Source organism: Taudactylus pleione, unplaced genomic scaffold (genome assembly GCF_031769625.1).
Source record: "Taudactylus pleione unplaced genomic scaffold, aTauple2 ptg003505l, whole genome shotgun sequence".
Lineage (NCBI taxonomy): Eukaryota > Metazoa > Chordata > Amphibia > Anura > Myobatrachidae > Taudactylus > Taudactylus pleione.
The window spans coordinates 1,643,878-1,664,730 of record NW_028287850.1 but is presented as its reverse complement, the minus strand read 5'-3'; positions in this window follow the sequence as shown (position 1 = coordinate 1,664,730).

Below are 20,853 nucleotides of genomic sequence, written 5' to 3'. Positions count from 1 at the left end.
GTTCCGGCTGTGAATCAAGAGATCCAATCCTTTTCAGTTTTATGGAGTAAAATTCACCTATCTCTAAAGCAATCTTCTAGGAATTACAAGAAATTTGCGGTCAGGAGACGTTTGGCAGTTCCACTGTTGAGAGTCGGGGACAGGGTCTGGTTATCTTCCAAAAATATTCTCTTAAGAGTCCCGTCCATGAAACTCGCACCACGTTTTATTGGTCCATATCGTATCCTTAAGATAATCAGTCCAGTAACTTATAATATGGAACTTCCTCCTCAAATGAAGATTTCAAATACTTTTCACGTTTCTCTCTTACGACCCCTGGTGCTCAATCGTTTTCAGAATTGTTCCCCTAAATTGCCTCAAGTCAAGACATTGAAAGGCACTGAATTTGAGGTGGAGAAGATCTTGGATTCCCGGCACAGGTTCAACACCCTTCAATATCTCATCGATTGGAAGGGCTACGGCCCCGTGGAAAGGGCCTGGATCAGAGCCTCTGATGTACACGCTCCGCGACTAATCCAGAGTTTTCATAGGAGATTTCCAGATAAGCCTGTTGGGTGTTCAGTGCCCACCCTTAAAGGAGGGGGTACTGTCAGGGCTCAGCCAGGGATCGGCGCCCGCTTACCGCACCGCCGGCTTCCCCTCTCATCCTGGGTGGTCGGTCGGCCTGCGCAACGGTGGGGGAGAGGCTGAGTATTCTCCCCGCATGCTGTGGCTTCCTGGAGGGCTGGTGTCCGGCATCGCAAATCCGGACATGGGCGCCGCCATGACAGTCGGCCCATGTGACTGGACTCTTCTCCCTGCTGTGCACCTGTCTAAGGGTTCCCCTAGGTATAAAACTGTTCCACAGGTTATGGGAAATTGCCTGAACAACGGTTGTCTCCTAGCGTGCTTTAGTGAGTTCCCGGTCCAGGTTCCTATTCACCCGTACAGCAGCAGTGTTACCACCTTTACCTGTGTGCCTATACATCTCTGGTGAATACCCGTGCAGCAGTGTTACCACCTTTACTTGTGTGCCTTTACGTCTTTGGTGAATACCCGTGCAGCAGTGTACCCACCTTTACCTGTGTGCCTATACGTCTCTGGTGAATACCCGTGCAGCAGTGTTACCATCCCCACCTGTGTGCCTTACGTCTCCAGTGAACATCCGTGCTACAACGTATACCACCTCTACCCGTGTGCCTTCTATCTCTGGTGATGTCTCAAGTAACCGTGAGTTGCTTCCCACTTGAAATCCTTATTGACATTTGATCCTCGTGTCAAGGTGTTTTCTATACAGTGTTTTAAGGGACTGTTTGGTGCCTAAGCAGGCATATCCTCGCTGGGCCACGGGTGTAGTGTCTCTATCCCTGCAGGGCTTGGGTACCTGGTCAAAGGACCGCGACCTGCTCACGAGGTGCAGCTAAGCCCATATCCCAATTGGGGGGGTCACTGGCGAACACCATCCTGTGGGTTAGACTCCGCACCTTTGCCCAGGTCTCGCCAACACTCAAGACCTGTGGATGAGGAGAACGTACATCCAGGCCCCTCGTCTCCGCTTCTTTCCCCAACTTAGGCCCACCACGTCCTCTTCTCCAGTCTCAGACGTGACAGGAGGCTTCTATAGGATAATGCCAGAAAAACCTGACGTTACCCATCGCATTGAAACTCGAGCGGCTGGGGCATAGTACATTTTTATCGCATTTTTCCTTTAGTACATCCCAGTAAGCCTATCACTAGCCCCACTATACCTTATTTACCATTGCATTATGAGGCCGTTAACTTCATGTATCTTACTCATATTGTTCTTCTTCCCCAGTTAGATATGAGTTTACCTTCAGCAGAGTCTACACCTTCCTTTCAGATGAGTGGTGCCCCCTCCCCTAAAATTTAAATGTAAAGGGGGGTTCTGGTTTCCTGGAAACCCCCATCCCCAGTCCTCACCATGATGACAATATAAATAACATATAATACTAAAGTTGCATGTTTTTAAGATCCTCTCAGTGTCACAAATGAAATAATTAGCACCACCTGTTGATCTTTTAATAGGTATGAGCCAGCAATGAATATACTTGTGCACCAACTAGGAGACCTGGAAAACATGCACTGTTAGGGGTGCACGGATATAGACCATCTATAGAGTCAGTTATTAACACTGTAAAATAATAAACTATTCAGTGCATGAGGAGACCAATCTCTACATCTATGTCTAGGGCAGTGCTAGGTTCTTTTTCTGCCCCTGAATGCTCATATCTGAAATAAACACATACAGCAAAGATAGGATGGCCCTATTGCCGCATCTAATGGCTTATTGTGATCGCGGGTCGTGTAGGTGTCAGAATTATTACATACACTACACTATGAGGTACATTATAGCTGGATAAGTGCAGATTATCCCCTCTTCGTGGATTGGCCACACTTGCTTTAAAATCAAGCATTTGGAAACCCCCCTCTATAAATCCTGTGTTTATCACTAATACCCCTATTACACCGGAGCTAAAACCTGGGTTATTGCAGGGTTAACCCGGGCAGCTCCCTGGTGTAAAAGGGGTGAGGGTTGGATCGCTGGGTCGAGTGACCCGGCAATCCAACCCAGGTAACTAGCAGGGTTTAACACGGGCGTAGCCTGTGAAACCCTGCTGTGAGAACAGCGCACTCCGGGTCACGATGACCTGGAGTGCGCTGCTAGCCGGCCGATTTGTCCGGCTTCAGTGGTGCTTGGAGATGACGTCATTTCCAAGCGTCCACTTTCACGCCGGGAAAGCCGGGTCTATGCAGACCCGACTCCGGTGTGAGCGGCGCCGACTCGGGAATATCCTGGGTCGGCACCGGTTAAATTCCGGGTCTGGTCCGGATAGGAACTCTGTTCCAACTCCGGGTCAGACCTGGAATTTTGGTGGAAAAGGGGTATAACTTACCTTAGCAGGTAGGTGGCAGGGGATGATGAAGGAAAGGATACTCACCCTCTCAATGAAGTTAGTGTTTACTGCCTTTTAAAGGGAGGAGATGGTTCCAGAATGTCTTATTATTAATCTGAAATAGGGGGGATCCTTTCTGGCGCAAGTTTTACAAATTGAAAATATATAGAAAGCGATATGGCCCTCATTCAGAGGCGCTCACAAGAAGCGAGCGCTCGTTCTGAATGAGGGCGGCCACTTGTTTTTTTTAGTGCGGCCTCCTGGTCGCTAGCTAACCTGTGGGTTACAGCTTCAGCGACCGACCAGGGTGATGGTCGCGATGGTCAAGACCATCGGGGCTCCCGACGAGACCCTAAGGTTGAGTCTCGGCAACCGCAAGTCCCAGGGAGCTTCCTGCTCTGTTCGAGCAGGAAGCTCCCCACTGACATCACTGCTGATGTCAGTGCGGCCGCCCACAAAACGGCAGGCGTTCCATTTTGTGTAGGCGTTCTCCTTTTGTGTAGCCACCCTGCCTACATAACGGGGCGAGCTGTCGATCAACATCGTCAGCCGCCCCTTTTGTAGTGAGCTCCGGAGCGAGACAATTTCTCTCTCGCTCCGGGGCTTGCGCACGCACAGTGCGGCCGCTGGGCGTGCACAGGGCCTTACCATTGACCCGGTTGCGAGCGCTCAGCGCTTGCGACAGGGTCTGAATGAGACCCAGATAAGTGTAGTTAATGTGTTACATGAAAAAGCTACAATAGTAGCAAATACCACTGTAATAACGAATTCCCCCTAGGCCTCTGCCTGTTTGACAGGACATAGACTTCCGAATAACAGATGGCTTAAGCCTGAAGGCTGGGGGCTGGCTTGAGTGGTGATCACATGCACATTTTGGTAGCCTATTATACAGCTAGGGGTGTGGTTTGTGCAGAGATTTTATTTATACTCCCCTCCCTAGTGCTGTGTTTGTTGTTAGCTATTGATTTTGGTGTAAAAGTTTGGCTTAGTTATCAGCCCAGGTGCAGTTGGTGCATTGGGTGCACTCACCTTCTGGTAATTGTGGAGAAATGCTGTACCACCTTTACGGGGGCAGTATGGCCATCTTCGTATGGGATTGTGAGAGATGAAGGTTTGTGCTTAGCACCCTAGTGATTGGTTTTTGCATCCACTGGGTGGGGGATGCAGCTGATATGCCGGCGGATTGGATACCGGCAATCAAAATACAGACTCCGATATCATGCCGCTCAACATAATACCGATAGCCCGATGGACATCAGGATACCGGCATTGGCATCCCAACCGTTGGAAGCACGAATGTCCGGATGGCAGTAAGTATGCGCGCTTAGCCGGGGATGGGGGGTTAGGATTAGGCACCCCCGGGGATGGTTAGGGTTAGGCTTGGGAAAGGAGGGGTAAGGGTTAGGCACCCCCAGGGGGAGGTCAGTATTAGGCACCACCATGAGGGTTAGGTTTAGGGTACGGGAAGGGGGGGTTAGGGATAGGCACATTCGGGGGAGGTTAGGGTTAGGTACCACCCCGGGGAGGTTAGGGTTAGGCACCACTAAGGGAGGGTAGGGGGGAAAGAAAGGGGAGGGCTAGGCTACTTACCACCTCAAGTCGAGATCTTCACCATTTGGCCTTTAACTGTCGGTATTTAAACCGGCGGCTATTCAGACACGGGCTATTCAATCGGCTTCTGACGGTAGGTGTTCCCTTGGGAACGCCTACGTCTGGCAGGCACGCCCCCGGCACGCCCACCAAAGGGGGCGTGCTGTCAATCAACATCGACAGCACGCCCCCTTTGATCAGACACTATGAGCGAAGGAAAGTCCTTCGCTCGTCGCATCTCGCGCATGCGCACGACGGAGCTCCCCCCGTCGTGCGCATGCGCAGTGCACACCATCGACCCACTTGCGAGCGGACAGCCGCTTGCGAGTGGGTCTGAATCAGGCCCTCAACTCTACATAATTGATCATTTATACAGTAATTGTTTTGAGTTTATGACCAGAGTTTTTAGATTTAGATCTTGACAGAGTTGCCAGTGACATTTCTCACACGTAACGTCCCCCTGTCCCTCTACTTATTTCTTTGTTTTGTTTATTCTTGAATCCTGATCTAACCTTCGACACAACGTTGTTTGTGAAATATGAGAAATCAATAGACGTTTAATGGGTGCATAAGGATAACCCGGGAAGGACACACATTTGACATCCTCAGCAAGTGGCTTAACCTCTCCGCTGCTGCTGGGGGGATCATTACGGCAAACGCTAACACAAGATATTCATATAAAAGCAGCACTAAGTATAGGAACATTTTCGGATATTTAGTGCAGCTTCCTATATGTATTTTGTCTTTCCAAGTAGTTTGTCAGGTGCCACAGAAACTGTGTGATCAGTAGCAGCCGATATTACATAGATTATTTAAGGTATTTATCCTTAATTATAAGTAACCACCCTATCTAGAACATTTACAGTAGTCTACAGTATGGGTGAGCGGGTTCGGATTTCTGAAATCCGAACCCCCCGAGCCCCCTCGATCCGAGGCCAATCCGAGTCAGGCTCGACTTTTCCCGCCTGACTCGGATCTGAAATCGAGGCAAAACTTCATCATCCCGCCTTCCGGGTCTTGCGGGTTTTGGATCCTATATAAGGTACCAGCGTCGGCACCATTTTCTCACTCGGCTGTGGACAGTGAAGAGGGAGGGTGGGAGTTAGGGCTGGCAGGGCTGTGTAGTGTACTGTAGTGTAGTGCAGAGTAGTGTTGTGCTGCGCTGCGCTGTGCTGCTGTTGTCCATAGGGGCTGTGTCCACTACTTCAAAGTCCATAGGGGCTGGCTGTGTTGTGCTGTGCTGCTGTTGTACATAGGGGCTGTGTCCACTCCTCCAAAGTCCATAGGGGCTCGCTGGACTTTGTTGTGCAGTCAGTTGTCCATAGGGGCTGTGTCCACTCCAAAGTCCTGTGCAGTGTCCCAGTCCTAAAGGGGTGTTGTAGTGTTGTCCAGGGGGTGCTCTCTCCATCAGGGGTGCTCCCCCCAAGTGCAAAAAAAATAATATTTTTTCTGTGTTTGTGAATTGTGTGCGCAGTAGCCTCACGTGCATCAACAAAGTAGTGCCAAGCATGCGCCTGTGTCATAATTAAAGGGCCGGGTGGCTTGACCGTTAAAGGGTGCTATAACCCCCAAAGTACACTCCAAACCAAATAAAAAAATATTTTCTGTGTTTGTGAATTGTGTGCACTGTGGCTGCACATGCATCTTCAAAGGAGCAGTGCCAAGCGTGCGCCTGTGTCCCATGAGTAAAGGGCCGGCTGGCTTGTCTGTTAAAGGGTGCTGTAACCCCCAAAGGCCACTCCAAACAAAATAAAAAAATATTTTCTGTGTTTGTGAATTGTGTGCACTGTGGCTCCACGTGCATCAACAAAGGAGCAGCGCCAAGCGTGCGCCTGTCCCATAAGTAAAGGGCTGGCTGGCTTGTCCGTTAAAGGGTGCAGTAACCCCCAAAGGGCACTCCAAACAAAATAGAAAAATATATTTTTTTGTGTTTGTGAATTGTGTGCACTGTGGCTCCACGTGCATCAACAAAAGAGCAGCGCCAAGCGTGCGCCTGTGTCCCATAAGTAAAGGGCCAGCTGGCTTGTCCATTAAAGGGTGCAGTAACCCCCAAAGGGCACTCCAAACAAAATAGAAAAATATATTTTTTTGTGTTTGTGAATTGTGTGCGCAGAAGCCGCACGTGCATCAACAAAGTAGTGCCAAGCGTGCGCCTGTGTCCCATAAGTAAAAGGCCGGCTGGCTTGACTGTTAAAGGGTGCTGTAACCCCCAAAGTGCACTCCAAACAAAATAAAAAAATATTCTCTGTGTTTGTGAATTGTGTGCACTGTGGCTGCACATGCATCAACAAAGGAGCAGTGCCAAGCGTGCGCCTGTGTCCCATAGGTAAAGGGCCGGCTGGCTTGACCGTTAAAGGGTGCTGTAACCCCCAAAGTGCACTCCAAAAAAAATAAAAATATATATTTTTTTGTGTTTGTGAATTGTGTGCGCAGAAGCCGCACGTGCATCAACAAAGTAGTGCCAAGCGTGCGCCTGTGTCATAAGTAAAGGGCCGGCTGGCTTGACCGTTAAAGGGTGCTGTAACCCCCAAAGTGCACTCCAAACAAAATAAAAAAATATTTTCTGTGTTTGTGAATTGTGTGCACTGTGGCTGCACGTGCATCAACAAAGGAGCAGCGCCAAGTGTGCGCCTGTGTCCCAGCTGGCTGGCTCATTTCTTAAAGGGTGGTGTAACCCACAAAGTGCACTAGTCTCCAACAAAAATAAAAAATTATTTTCTGTGTTTGTGTGCGCCTTAGCTGCACGTATATATCAATATAGCATAAATGGAGGACCAAACTTTCTCCGATAAAAATAAAATAAGGAAAGATCAAGAACCACTTCCCCCTAGTGCTGAAGCTGCTGCCACTAGTCATGACATAGACTATAACATGCCATCAACGTCGTCTGCCAAGGCCGATGCCCAATGTCATAGTAGAGGGCACATACAATCCCAAATGACAAAGTTCAGGAAAATGACCTTAAAAAAAACATTTAAATCATCTGAAGAGAAATGTAAACTTGCCAATATGCCATTTACGACACGGAGTGGCAAGGAACGGCTAAGGTCATTCCCTATGTTCATGACTAGTGGTTCAGCTTCACATGACGATGGAAGCCCTCCTCCCGCTAAAAAAGTCAAACGAGTTAAGCTGTCAAAAGCACAGTGAAGAACTGTGAGTTCTAAGAAGATATCACAAACAGGGGCTGGCTGGCAACTTTTAGCCTGGGGGGCAAATGCATGCAGGTGGCCCTAGCAGAGGAGTAGCGTGTAGCCAGGGTGCCCGAAAGAACGTGCGTGCTACGGCGCCTCACCCCCTCTCAGGAGAGGACACCCTTATGCAGGCCTTGAGTAGTGCCCCCAGTAGTGATCCCCCCTATGCAGTGCCCCTTGTGCCCCCAGTAGTAAGCCCCTTATATAGTGCCCCCAGTAGTGGTAACCCTTATGCAGTGCCCCTTAAATAGTGGCCCCAGTTGTAGTCTTCCCCCTATGCAGTACCCCCACTATTGCCCTTTATATAGAGCCCCCAGCAGTGGTCCCTCGATGCAGTGCCCCCAGTGGTAGTCCCCTCCCCCCTATGCAATGCCCCCAGTAGTAGTCCCCCCCTTGTAGTGCCCCCAGTAGTAGTCCCCCCCTTGTAGTGCCCCCAGTAGTAGTAGTCCCCCCTTGTAGTGCCCCCAGTAGTAGTAGTCCCCCCTTGTAGTGCCCCTTGTAGTAGTAGTCCCCCCCTTGTAGTGCCCCCAGTAGTAGTAGTCCCCCCCTTTTGTAGTGCCCCCAGTAGTAGTAGTCCCCTTCCTTGTAGTGCCCCCAGTAGTAGTAGTCCCCCCCTTGTAGTGCCCCCAGTAGTAGTAGTAGTCCCCCTTGTAGTGCCCCCAGTAGTAGTAGTCCCCCCCTTGTAGTTCCCCCAGTAGTAGTAGTCACCCCCTTGTAGCGCCCCCAGTAGTAGTAGTCCCCCCCTTTGTAGTGCCCCCAGTAGTGGTCTCCTCCTTATAGTGCCAGACCCCCCGCAGTAGACACACATAATATAAAAAAAAAAAACACTTACCTGACACCTGCTCCTGCTCCTGGTCCCGCCGCCAAGATCAGCTCCTCCGTCCGCCGCTTTGCATTATGGGAGTGACGCGTCATGGGAGTGACGCGTCACTCCCATTACCCACTGTGGGAGCCGGAAGATGTCCGGCTCTGGCAGTGGGAGCAGCAGCCGATGACAGTCTGTCTGACTCTCATCAGCTGCTAAAGCAAACACACAGCTGCCGGCTCCGGCGGCTGCGTGTTTGTGCTGTGTAGCGCTGACCGAACTCCGTCCGGTCAGCGGTACACACGCGGTGCAGTCTGTGTCACAGTGACGCTGCAGCCCGGGGGGCACATGGCACCCTGCCCCCTGGCCTAGCCCACCACTGATCACAAATACCCAAGGAGAGTCCAAGTGTGGTGGCGGTTGCGATGCCTGAGGTGGCTCTTTCCACCATTTGCACGCCCCCTGCAAGTGCTGAAAGGAGCACCCACAGTCCACTTGCTGATATGCAAATTGAAGATGTCACTGTTGAAGTACAACAGGATGAGGATACTGGTGTAGCTGGCGCTGAGGAGGAAGTTGGCGAGGAGGATTCTGATGGTGATGTGGTTTGTTTAAATTAGGCTCCGGGGGAGACAGTTGTTGGCCGTCGGATGAAAAAGCCCCTCACGTTCATGCCTGGGCAGAAGACCAAACATTCCACCTCTTTGGTCTGGCAATATTTCTATCCAAATCCAGACAACAACTGTCTTGCCATATGTACCATATGTAAAGGTGAAATAAGTAGGGGTAGGGACGTTAACCACCTAGGAACCTGCAGCGCGTTCATAAAAAGTTACTGCCAAGTTCAGAAACTTTGGCTAAGACCGTAAGCAGTCCAGGGACACCTAAATCCCATTGTCCTGTTGTATCCAAGCGCCTGCAAACCACACCGTCAACTCCCTCCTCGTCAATTTCCTCCTTAGTCAGGATCGGAAGTAGTCCTGCAGGCCATGTCACTGGCATGACTGAATCTCCTATCCGGGATTCCTCCGCAGGATCCTGCATTGCTACGCCTACTGCTGCCGCTGCTGCTGTCGGTGCTACTGGGAGTCGTTCATCATCCCATAGAGGAAGTAGGAACACCACTACTTTTACTAAACAATTGACCCTCCAACAGTCCTTAGCGAGGAGGATGAAGTACAACAGCAGTCATCCTGAAGCAAAACGTATAACTGAGGCCTTGACTGCTATGTTGGTGTTAGACGTGCATCCGGTATCCGCCATTAGTGCAGTGGGATTTAGACAATTGATGGAGGTAGTGTGTACCCGGTTCCAAATCCCATCTAGATTCCACTTCACTAGGCAGGCGATACCGAGACTGTACAGAAACGTCAGAAAAAGTGTCCTCAGTGTCCTGAAAAATGCGGTTGTACCCAATGTCCACTTAACCATTGACATGTGGACAAGTGGAACAGGGCAGACTAAGGACTATATGACTGTGACAGCCCACTAGGTAGATGTATCACCTTACGCAGCAACAACAGCAGCGTCACCAGTAGCAGAGATGCCAGCTCGTTCCAAGGCAGGCTACGCTGTGTATCACCGGTTTCAGTAAGAGGCACACCGCCAACAACCTCTTAGAGAAACTGAGGGAAATCATCGCCCAGTGGCTTACCCCACTTAGACTCTCCTGGGGATTTGTGATATCTGACAACGCCACCAATATTGTGCGGGCATTACATCTGGGCAAATTCCAGCACGTCCCATCTTTTGCTCACACAATAAACTTGGTAGTGCAGAATTTTCTGAAAAGTGACAGGGGCGTGCAGGAGACGCTTTGGGTGGCCCGAAAAATTTCTGCCCACTTTTGCCATTCAGCGACTGCGTGCTGAAGACTGGAGCGCCAGCAAACACTCTTGATCCTGCCCCGCCATCACCTGAAGCAAGAGGTTGTGACGTGGTGGAACTCAACCCTCTATATGCTTCAGAGGATGGAGGAGCAGCAAAAGGCCATTCAAGCCTATACATCCACCTATGACATAGGCAAAGGAGGGGGTATGCACCTGACTCAAGTGCAGTGGAGAATGATTTCCGTGTTGTGCAAGGTTCTCCAGCCCTTCGAACTTGCCACACGTGAAGTCAGTTCAGACACTGCCAGCTTGAGTCAGGTCATTCCCCTCATCAGGCTTTTGCAGAAGCAGCTGGAGAAAGTGAAGGAGGAGCAAAGACGGAGCGATTCCGCTCGGCATGTGGGACTTGTGGATGAAGCCCTTCATTCGCTTTGCCAGGATTCCAGGGTGGTCAATCTGTTGAAATCAGACCACTACATTTTGGCCACCATGCTTGATCCTAGGTTTAAAGCCTATGTGGTGTCTCTCTTTCCAGGCGACACAAGCCTGCAGAGGTGCAAAGACCTGCTGGTGAAAACACTGTCAGCTGAAGCGGAACGTGACACGTCAACAGCTCCTTCTTCATTTTCTCCCGCAACTGGGGCTGCCAGGAAAAAACTTAGGTATCCTAAGCAACCCGCTGGCGGTGATGCAGGGCAGGCAGGACCAAGTTTGGACATCTGGTCCGGACTGAAGGACCTGGCAACAATTTCTGACATGTCTACTGGCACTGCATATGATACTGTCACCATTGACAGAATGGTGGAGGATTACATCGGTGACAGCATCCAAGTAGGCATGTCAGACAGTCCGTACCTGTACTGGCAGGAAAAAGAGGCAATTTGGAGGCCCCTGTACAAACTGGCTCTATTTTACCTGAGTTGCCCCCTCTCCAGTGTGTACTCCGAAAGAGTGTTTAGTGCAGCCGGGAACCTTGTCAGCGAAAGGCGTAGGAGGTTGCTTCCACAAAATGTGGAGAAGATGATGTTCATAAAAATTAATTATCAACTCTTCCAGGGAGACCAGCCTCCAGAACGTACAGAGGGACCTGTGGTGGTGGATTCCAGCGGGGACAAGTTAATACTCTGTGAGGATGAGGATGTACACAACACTGAAGAGGGTGAGGAATCGGTGGATGAGGAGGATGAGGACGACATCTTGCCTCCGTAGAGCCAGTTTGTGCAGGGACAGATTAATTGCCAGCTTGTTTTGTGGGGGCCCAAATGAACCAATCATTTCAGCCACAGTCGTGTGGCAGACCCTGGCGCTGAAATGTTTGGTTTGTTAATGTGTGCATGTCCTGTTTATACAACATAAGGGTGGGTGGGAGGGCCCAAAGACAATTCCATCTTGCACCTCTTTTTTTTCTTTGCATTATGTACTGTTTGGGGCCTAGTTTTTCAAACTGCCATCCTGTCTGCCACTGCAGTGCCACTCCTAGATGGGTCATGTGTTTGTGCTGCCCACTCGTATCTCTTAGCACAGTCATCCAGCTACCTCGGTGCAACCTTTTGGACATAAAAACACTATTGTGAGGTGTGAGGTGTTCAGAATAGACTGGAAATGAGTGGAAATTAAGGTTATTGAGGTTAATAATAGCATAGGACCAGAAAAACCCACAAACTCTGTGATTTTAGATGTTTTTATGCTTTTTTTAAAAAAAATACAGATCCAAAACACAAAACCCAGAACCCAAAACACGGAAGGGTGGTTTTGGCAAAACCAATCCAGATCCAAAACACGAAGAAAGATCCAGATCCAAAACCAAAACACAAAACACGAAAAGTGGCCGGGGCACACCCCTAGTCTACAGTAGTAGTATGGAATGTAGTTATTAGGTTGACAATAACAATGTCATATTCTCAAGGGTAAATTTACTAAAGTGAGAGTTTTTAGAAGTGAGTTTTAATAGTGATGTTGCCCATAGCAACCAATCAGATTCTACTTAACATTTAACTAGCACCTTCTAGAAGATAATAGCTAGAATATGATTGGTTGCTATGGGCAACATCACTTTTAAATCTCACTTCTAAAAACTCTCACTTTAGTAAATTTACCCCTCAATGTTGACAGTTATGAAGTCAAGTCGTCAACATTGTTACAATGTCGTCATTCTCAGGAAGCGGATATGAAATGCCAACATTGTTAGAATGCTGACATGAGGCTGCAGGACTGGAGGGTTAGGTTAAGGCACTAGGGGAAGGTTTAGGTTACGCTACGGGGGGGGGGCATAGACTTCTTCATAATGGGTGCAAGGTGTGCGGGGCACATGGAGGGCCCACACCGCACACCCTGCACCCATAGTTAATAATATACTTTCCTCTCCGCAGATTCCGATGTACTGCTCCGCAGCGCTGGACCGGGGCTGACGAGCAGCAAAAACTCACTGGGAAAATGGCGTTCGCCATTTTCCCATTGATCTGCGCACGCGCAGAAAAGATGTCCCCGGGAAAAATGTCGCCCGCGCATGCACAGCAGTTTCTGGCTTGAAGCCAGAATCTACAGCGCTCAGTGCACTGAGAGAGAGGAGGGGGGCCCAAACGGAGGCTGCACACGGGTCCCCTCCTCTCTTAAAATGCCCCTGCGGGGGGGGTTAGGGTTAAGTTACGGAGGGTTAGGATTAGGTACTAGGAGGGTTAGCTGCAGCACAGTCCAAAATTCAAATAGGGGAGCCACTTCAACTGCTAGTGAGTCCCAGCCGTCTATACTTGGCAGCGTGTGAAATGACAGTTGGTGTGGCTCCCCTATTTAATCTTGGACTGCGCTGCAGCCTCACTTCTGGAGCCACCACTGGTTAGGATTAGGCACTAGGGGGAGGATATGGTTAGGCTGCGGGATGGGAGGGTTAGGATTAGGCACTACAAGGAGGTAACGTTTAGGTTGTGGGATGGGAGGGTTACGATTAGGCACTAGGAGGAGGTAACGTTTAGGCTGCAGGATGGGAGGGTTAGGATTAGGCACTAGGAGGAGGTAACGTTTAGGCTGCAGGATGGGAGGGTTAGGATTAGGCACTAGGGGGAGGATATGGTTAGGCTGCGGGATGGGAGGGTTAGGATTAGGCACTAGGGGGAGGATATAGCTAGGCTGCGGGATGGGAGGGTTAGGATTAGGCACTAAGGTGAGGATATGGTTAGGCTGCGGGATGGGAGGGTGGTGATTAGGCACTAGGGGGAGGATATGGTTAGGCTGTGGGATGGGAGAGTTAGGATTAGGTACTAGGGGGAGGTAATGTTTAGGCTGCAGGATGGGAGGGTTAGGATTAGGCACTAGGGGGAGATATGGTTAGGCTGCGGGATGGGAGGGTTAGTATAAGGCACTAGGGGAGGATATGGTTAGGCTGCGGGATGGGAGGGTTAGGATTAGGCACTAGGGGGAGGATATGGTTAGGCTGCGGGATGGGAGGGTTAGGATTAGGCACTACAAGGAGGTAACATTTAGGTTGTGGGATGGGAGGGTTACGATTAGGCACTAGGAGGAGGTAACGTTTAGGCTGCAGGATGGGAGGGTTAGGATTAGGCACTAGGGGGAGGATATGGTTAGGCTGCGGGATGGGAGGGTTAGTATAAGGCACTAGGGGAGGATATGGTTAGGCTGCGGGATGGGAGGGTTAGGATTAGGTACTAGGGGGAGGTAATGTTTAGGCTGCAGGATGGGAGGGTTGGGATTAGGTACTAGGGGGAGGTAACGTTAATGCTGCGATATGGGAGGGTTAGGATTAGGCACTAGGGGGAGGTAACATTTAGGCTGCAGGATGGGAGGGTTAGGATTAGGTACTAGGGGGAGGTAACGTTAATGCGGCGATATGGGAGGGTTAGGATTAGACACTAAGGGGAGGATATGGTTAGGCTGCAGGATTGGAGGGTTAGAATCATGGCACTAGGGGGAGGTAACGTTTAGGCTGCGGGATGGAAGGGTTAGGTTTAGGCACTAGAATAAATTAATTTTGTCCTCAAAATTCTACACACAATACCTTATAATGACAATGTGTACAAAGTTTTTTTTTTTGATTTTTGCTAATTTCATTTAAAAAAAAAACCTAAGAAATCACATGTACATAAGTATTCACAGCCTTTGCCATGAAGCTCAAAATTGAGCTCAGGTGCATCCTGTTTCCATTAATCATGCTTCAGATGTTCCTACAGCTTAAATGGAGTCTACCTGTGGTAAAATCAGTTGTTTGGACATTTTTTTTGCAAGGCATACACCTGTCTATATAAGGACCCACACTTTACAGTGCATGTCAGAGCACAAAACAAGCATTAAGTCCAAGGAATTGTCAGTAGACCTCCGAGACAGGATTGTCTCGAGGCACAAATCTGGAAAAGGGTACAGAAAAATATCTGCTGCTTTGAAGGTCCCAATGAGCACAGTGGCCTCCATCATCCGTAAATGAAGGAAGTTCGGAACCACCAGGACTCTTCCTAGAGTTGGGCGGACATCTAAACTGAGCTATCATGGGAGAATGGCCCTAGTTAGGGAGGTGACCAAGAACCCGATGGGCACTCTGTCAGAGCTACAGCATTCCTCTGTGGAGAGAGGAGAACCTTCCAGAAGGACAACCATCTCTGCAGCAATCCACCAATCAGGCCTGTATGGTAGAGTGGCTAGACGGAAGCCACTCCTTAGTAAAAAGCACATGGTAGCCCACCTGGAGTTTGCCAAAATGCACCTGAAGGACTCTCAGACCATGAGAAACAATATTCTCTGGTCTAATGAGACAAACATTGAACTCTTTGGCGTGAATGCCAGGCGTTATGTTTGGAGGAAACCAGGCACCACTAATCACCAGGCCAATACCATCCCTACAGTGAAGCATGGTGGTGGCAGCATCATGCTGTGGGGATGATTTTTAGCAGCAGGAACTGGGAGACTAGTCAGGATAGAGGGAAAGATGAATGCAGCAATTTACAGAGACATCCTGGATGAAAACCTGCTCCAGAGCGCACTTGACCTCAGACTGGGGCGACGGTTCATCTTTCAGCAGGACAACGACCCTAAGCACACAGCCAAGACATCAAAGGAGAGGCTTCAGGACAACTCTGTGTAAGTCCTTGAGTGGCCCAGCCAGAGCCCAGACTTGAATCCGATTGAACATCTCTGGAAAGATCTGAAAATAGCTGTGCACTGACACTTCCCATCATACCTGATGGAGCTTGAGAGGTGCTGCCAAGAGGAATGGGCGAAACTGCCCAAAGATAGGTGTGCCAAGCTTGTGGCATCATCAAAAATATATGAGCCTGTAATTGCTGCCAATGGTGCATCAACAAAGTATTGAGCAAAGGCTGTGAATACTTATGTACAAGTGATTTATTAGTTGTTGTTTTTTTATTAAATTTGCAAAAATCTCAAAAAAACTTTTTACACGTTGTCATTATGGGGTATTGTGTGTAGAATATTGAGGACAAAAATGTATTTATTCCATTTTGGAATAAGGCTGTAACATAACAAAATGTGGAAAAAGTGAAGCACTGTGAATACTTTCCGGATGCTCTGTAAGAGACACCTGGTGCCCAATATATGTGTACCTCTAAGATATAGCTGCACCCCTGTCTCAGACACCTGGGTCCTAATATGTAAGTGTACCTCTAATATATAGCTGTACCCCTGTCTCAGAGACACCTGGCCCTAATATATAAGTGTACCTCTAATATATAGCTGTACCCCTGTCTCAGAGACAGCTGGTCCCAGGTATATACTGATTTTGGCAGGACCCCACTCCCCTTGCTGGGAGACCACGTGTTTTGGTCACGTGTCTACGTCATGCGCATATCTTCCTAATCGGTAGATCGCAGACAGGTTTCATCCTTTGGAGGTAGATCACCAAGGCCAAAAGTATGACCACCCCTGCCTTATGGCAACTTTATCACTGTGATAAGGGATGTATTTTTAAACCTGTTGATCACGAAAGTTCTGCTGGGGAAGATCATCTGTTTATAAGCTGTCCCAACGCTGACTGTATGACACTGAAAGTAATTTTGGATCACAACAGCTAAAGGTCAGTGCATGTGCACAGAAACATTGGTTAGAGGAAGAAAAGGAGGAGCATCCAGCATAGTGGGGAGGGGTCAGAAGGTTTGCAAGCGGGACTGTGGTTTATTTACCAATAGACATTGACGGTTGATTTAAAACGTCATAACTACTTTTACTAAATTCTTTGATTTGGATCATCAACCCGCTACCAATCCGCAGTTATACCCATCAGTTTCATTGTGGTCAAACCTACTGCTTAGTAAATTCTGTCCTGGGTGTTGAAGTATAGCAACAACTGCAGGCTAAGTATTACTTAAGACTCTTCACTAGCCTGACAGCAGGTGGCGCTGTAGCTTAAGCTGTCACTGTGCAGTTTGCCTTTTTTGCGAGAGTGATCTCTCTTCTAGTGCTTTTTGGTAACCCTCCTTGTTGTGTTATGAAGTTTACATGTAATGGTCAAATAAAAGCAAGACAGGTTTAGTTCTAGACAGACTCCATGTTGTTCCCCCAATGTATTGACACAGGATAAAATAAAAGTGCAACAAGCAGCACCCTGTCCTCACCGATTCACCTGACTCTCCAGCCCCAAGACTTAGCCGCAATGCATTATTCTTTATGTGATTTAAATGTGCTCGGGTGCTTTTTCCAGTTTGTTTAAAGGAGCTGCAAACACAGTACGGACCATCAGACATATGTAAATGAAACCAAATAATTAGCGATACTCTTTGTAGATTATAACCACGAAGCTTACTGATGGGGCTGTAGTGAGTTAAATGGCTTATGGATTTTCTGCATAAAGCATGAGCTATACAATATGAATGATAATGTTATATAGAATTCATCATTGGATCTGACAGCAGGAATGTGCCGCCAGCTATATAGACTTGGCACACGAGCGGGTCACACGCTTTCACAAATGTACTTTTTTTTTTGTCCAGAAATAAAATGAAGTTTTAAAGAATAGCAGTTTGTTAACCTTTCAGTAGCCAGAGTAAAATGCGCCAACCACTAGGATGGGCGTTAAAAGGAAAAATGAGTTGCCCTGTTACGGTAACTCTAAAGCGTAGCAGTGGTGTCAGAGGTGGACTACCGCCACTTGGAGCCCAGTGCCAGTGCTGGGGAAGGGGGGGGGGGGGGGTTGTCAGCAGGGGAGTGGGGTGTCGGTGGGGGAGGGGGGGGAATCTTTTTAATAAATGATGCTGTATTTATTTGTGTTTTTCAAGTGAAAGAGGTGTGTATGTCTGTCTGCGTGTCTTTGTCATTGTGTGCAAAGTCAAACTGTCCATAAAACAAATATACTGTACAGTATATACTATATACGCTCTCACCTTCAGAGGCGTAACTAGGGTTTTTAGAGCCCAGGTCAAATTGAATAACAGCACCCCCAATAAAGAAATTCTATAAAAGAATTATATAAAGTTTATACAGATACATAAATTATTAACCCCTAGGTTTGTCAAGGTTTTTTATGCAGCTCTCCCTAGAAGGAAAAAACTTGGAGCCGGGGTAGCACATAAGGAACATAAATTTTCTCCACTTTTGAGAACATTAACATGACACTGGAGGTAGTTTAAATAACACACCTGTAGAAATAGGGAGACTATATATATATATATTAGGGGTGAGCGGGTTCGGTTTTACTCGGTTTTACTCGGTTCTTATCGCCACTTTACCGCAAATTCGGCTCGATTTTATTCGCTATCCAAAACACGTGTTCGGCGATAGCCAATAAAAAGATCCGAGTAAAACCGAGTAAAACCGAACCCGCTCACCCCTAATATATATATATATATATACATATATATGTTGGAAAAAAAAACAATATATATATATATATATATATATATATATATATGTGTGTGTGTGTATATATATATATATATTAGGGGTGAGCGGGTTCGGATTTCTGAAATCCGAACCCCCCCGAGCCCCCCCGATCCGAGTCCGATCCGAGTCAGGCTCGACTTTTCCCGCCTGACTCGGATCTGAAATCGAGGCAAAACGTCATCTTCCCGCCTTCCGAGTCTCGCGGGTTTTGGATCCTATATAAGGTACACACGCCGGCGCCATTTTCTCACTCGGCTGTGGACAGTGAAGAGGGAGGGTGGGAGTTAGGGCTGTGTAGTGTAGTGTAGTGTAGTGCTGCTGTTGTCCACTACTTCAAAGTCCATAGGGGCTGGCTGTGTTGTGCTGTGCTGCTGTTGTTAATAGGGGCTGTGTCCACTACTTCAAAGTCCATAGGGGCTGGCTGGACTGTGTTGTGCAGTCAGTTCTCCATAGGGGCTGTGTCCACTCCAAAGTCCTGTGCAGTGTCCCAGTCCTAAAGGAGTGCTGTAGTGTTGTCCAGGGGGTGCTCTGTCCATCAGGGGTGCTCCCCCCAAGTGCTAAAAAAATAATATATTTTCTGTGTTTGTGAATTGTGTGCGCAGTAGCCGCACGTGCATCAACAAAGTAGTGCCAAGCGTGCGCCTGTGTCATAAGTAAAGGGCCGGCTGGCTTGACCGTTAAGGGTGCTGTAACCCCCGAAAGTACACTCCAGTCCAAACCAAAAAAAAAATTATTTTCTGTGTTTGTGAATTGTGTGCGCAGTAGCCGCACGTGCATCAACAAAGTAGTGCCAAGCGTGCGCCTGTGTCATAAGTAAAGGGCCGGCTGGCTTGACCGTTAAGGGTGCTGTAACCCCCGAAAGTACACTCCAGTCCAAACCAAAAAAAAAATTATTTTCTGTGTTTGTGAATTGTGTGCGCAGTAGCCGCACGTGCATCAACAAAGTAGTGCCAAGCGTGCGCCTGTGTCATAAGTAAAGGGCCGGCTGGCTTGACCGTTAAGGGTGCTGTAACCCCCGAAAGTACACTCCAGTCCAAACCAAAAAAAATATTATTTTCTGTGTTTGTGAATTGTGTGCGCAGTAGTCGCACGTGCATCAACAAAGTAGTGCCAAGCGTGCGCCTGTGTCATAAGTAAAGGGCCGGCTGGCTTGACCGTTAAGGGTGCTGTAACCCCCGAAAGTACACTCCAGTCCAAACCAAAAAAAAAATTATTTTCTGTGTTTGTGAATTGTGTGCGCAGTAGCCGCACGTGCATCAACAAAGTAGTGCCAAGCGTGCGCCTGTGTCATAAGTAAAGGGCCGGCTGGCTTGACCGTTAAGGGTGCTGTAACCCCCGAAAGTACACTCCAGTCCAAACCAAAAAAAATATTATTTTCTGTGTTTGTGAATTGTGTGCGCAGTAGTCGCACGTGCATCAACAAAGTAGTGCCAAGCGTGCGCCTGTGTCATAAGTAAAGGGCCGGCTGGCTTGACCGTTAAAGGGTGCTGTAACCCCCAAGTACACTCCAGTCCAAACCAAAAAAAAAATTATTTTCTGTGTTTGTGAATTGTGTGCGCAGTAGCCGCACGTGCATCAACAAAGTAGTGCCAAGCGTGCGCCTGTGTCATAAGTAAAGGGCCGGCTGGCTTGACCGTTAAGGGTGCTGTAACCCCCGAAAGTACACTCCAGTCCAAACCAAAAAAAAAATTATTTTCTGTGTTTGTGAATTGTGTGCGCAGTAGCCGCACGTGCATCAACAAAGTAGTGCCAAGCGTGCGCCTGTGTCATAAGTAAAGGGCCGGCTGGCTTGACCGTTAAAGGGTGCTGTAACCCCCGAAAGTACACTCCAGTCCTAACCAAAAAAAAATTATTTTCTGTGTTTGTGAATTGTGTGCGCAGTAGCCGCACGTGCATCAACAAAGTAGTGCCAAGAGTGCGCCTGTGTCATAAGTAAAGGGCCGGCTGGCTTGACCGTTAAGGGTGCTGTAACCCCCGAAAGTACACTCCAGTCCAAACCAAAAAAAAAATTATTTTCTGTGTTTGTGAATTGTGTGCGCAGTAGCCGCACGTGCATCAACAAAGTAGTGCCAAGCGTGCGCCTGTGTCATAAGTAAAGGGCCGGCTGGCTTGACCGTTAAGGGTGCTGTAACCCCCGAAAGTACACTCCAGTCCAAACCAAAAAAAAATTATTTTCTGTGTTTGTGAATTGTGTGCGCAGTAGCCGCACGTGCATCAACAAAGTAGTGCCAAGCGTGCGCCTGTGTCATAAGTAAAGGGCCGGCTGGCTTGACCGTTAAGGGTGCTGTAACCCCCGAAAGTACACTCCAGTCCAAACCAAAAAAAATATTATTTTCTGTGTTTGTGAATTGTGTGCGCAGTAGTCGCACGTGCATCAACAAAGTAGTGCCAAGCGTGCGCCTGTGTCATAAGTAAAGGGCCGGCTGGCTTGACCGTTAAAGGGTGCTGTAACCCCCAAGTACACTCCAGTCCAAACCAAAAAAAAAATTATTTTCTGTGTTTGTGAATTGTGTGCGCAGTAGCCGCACGTGCATCAACAAAGTAGTGCCAAGCGTGCGCCTGTGTCATAAGTAAAGGGCCGGCTGGCTTGACCGTTAAGGGTGCTGTAACCCCCGAAAGTACACTCCAGTCCAAACCAAAAAAAAAATTATTTTCTGTGTTTGTGAATTGTGTGCGCAGTAGCCGCACGTGCATCAACAAAGTAG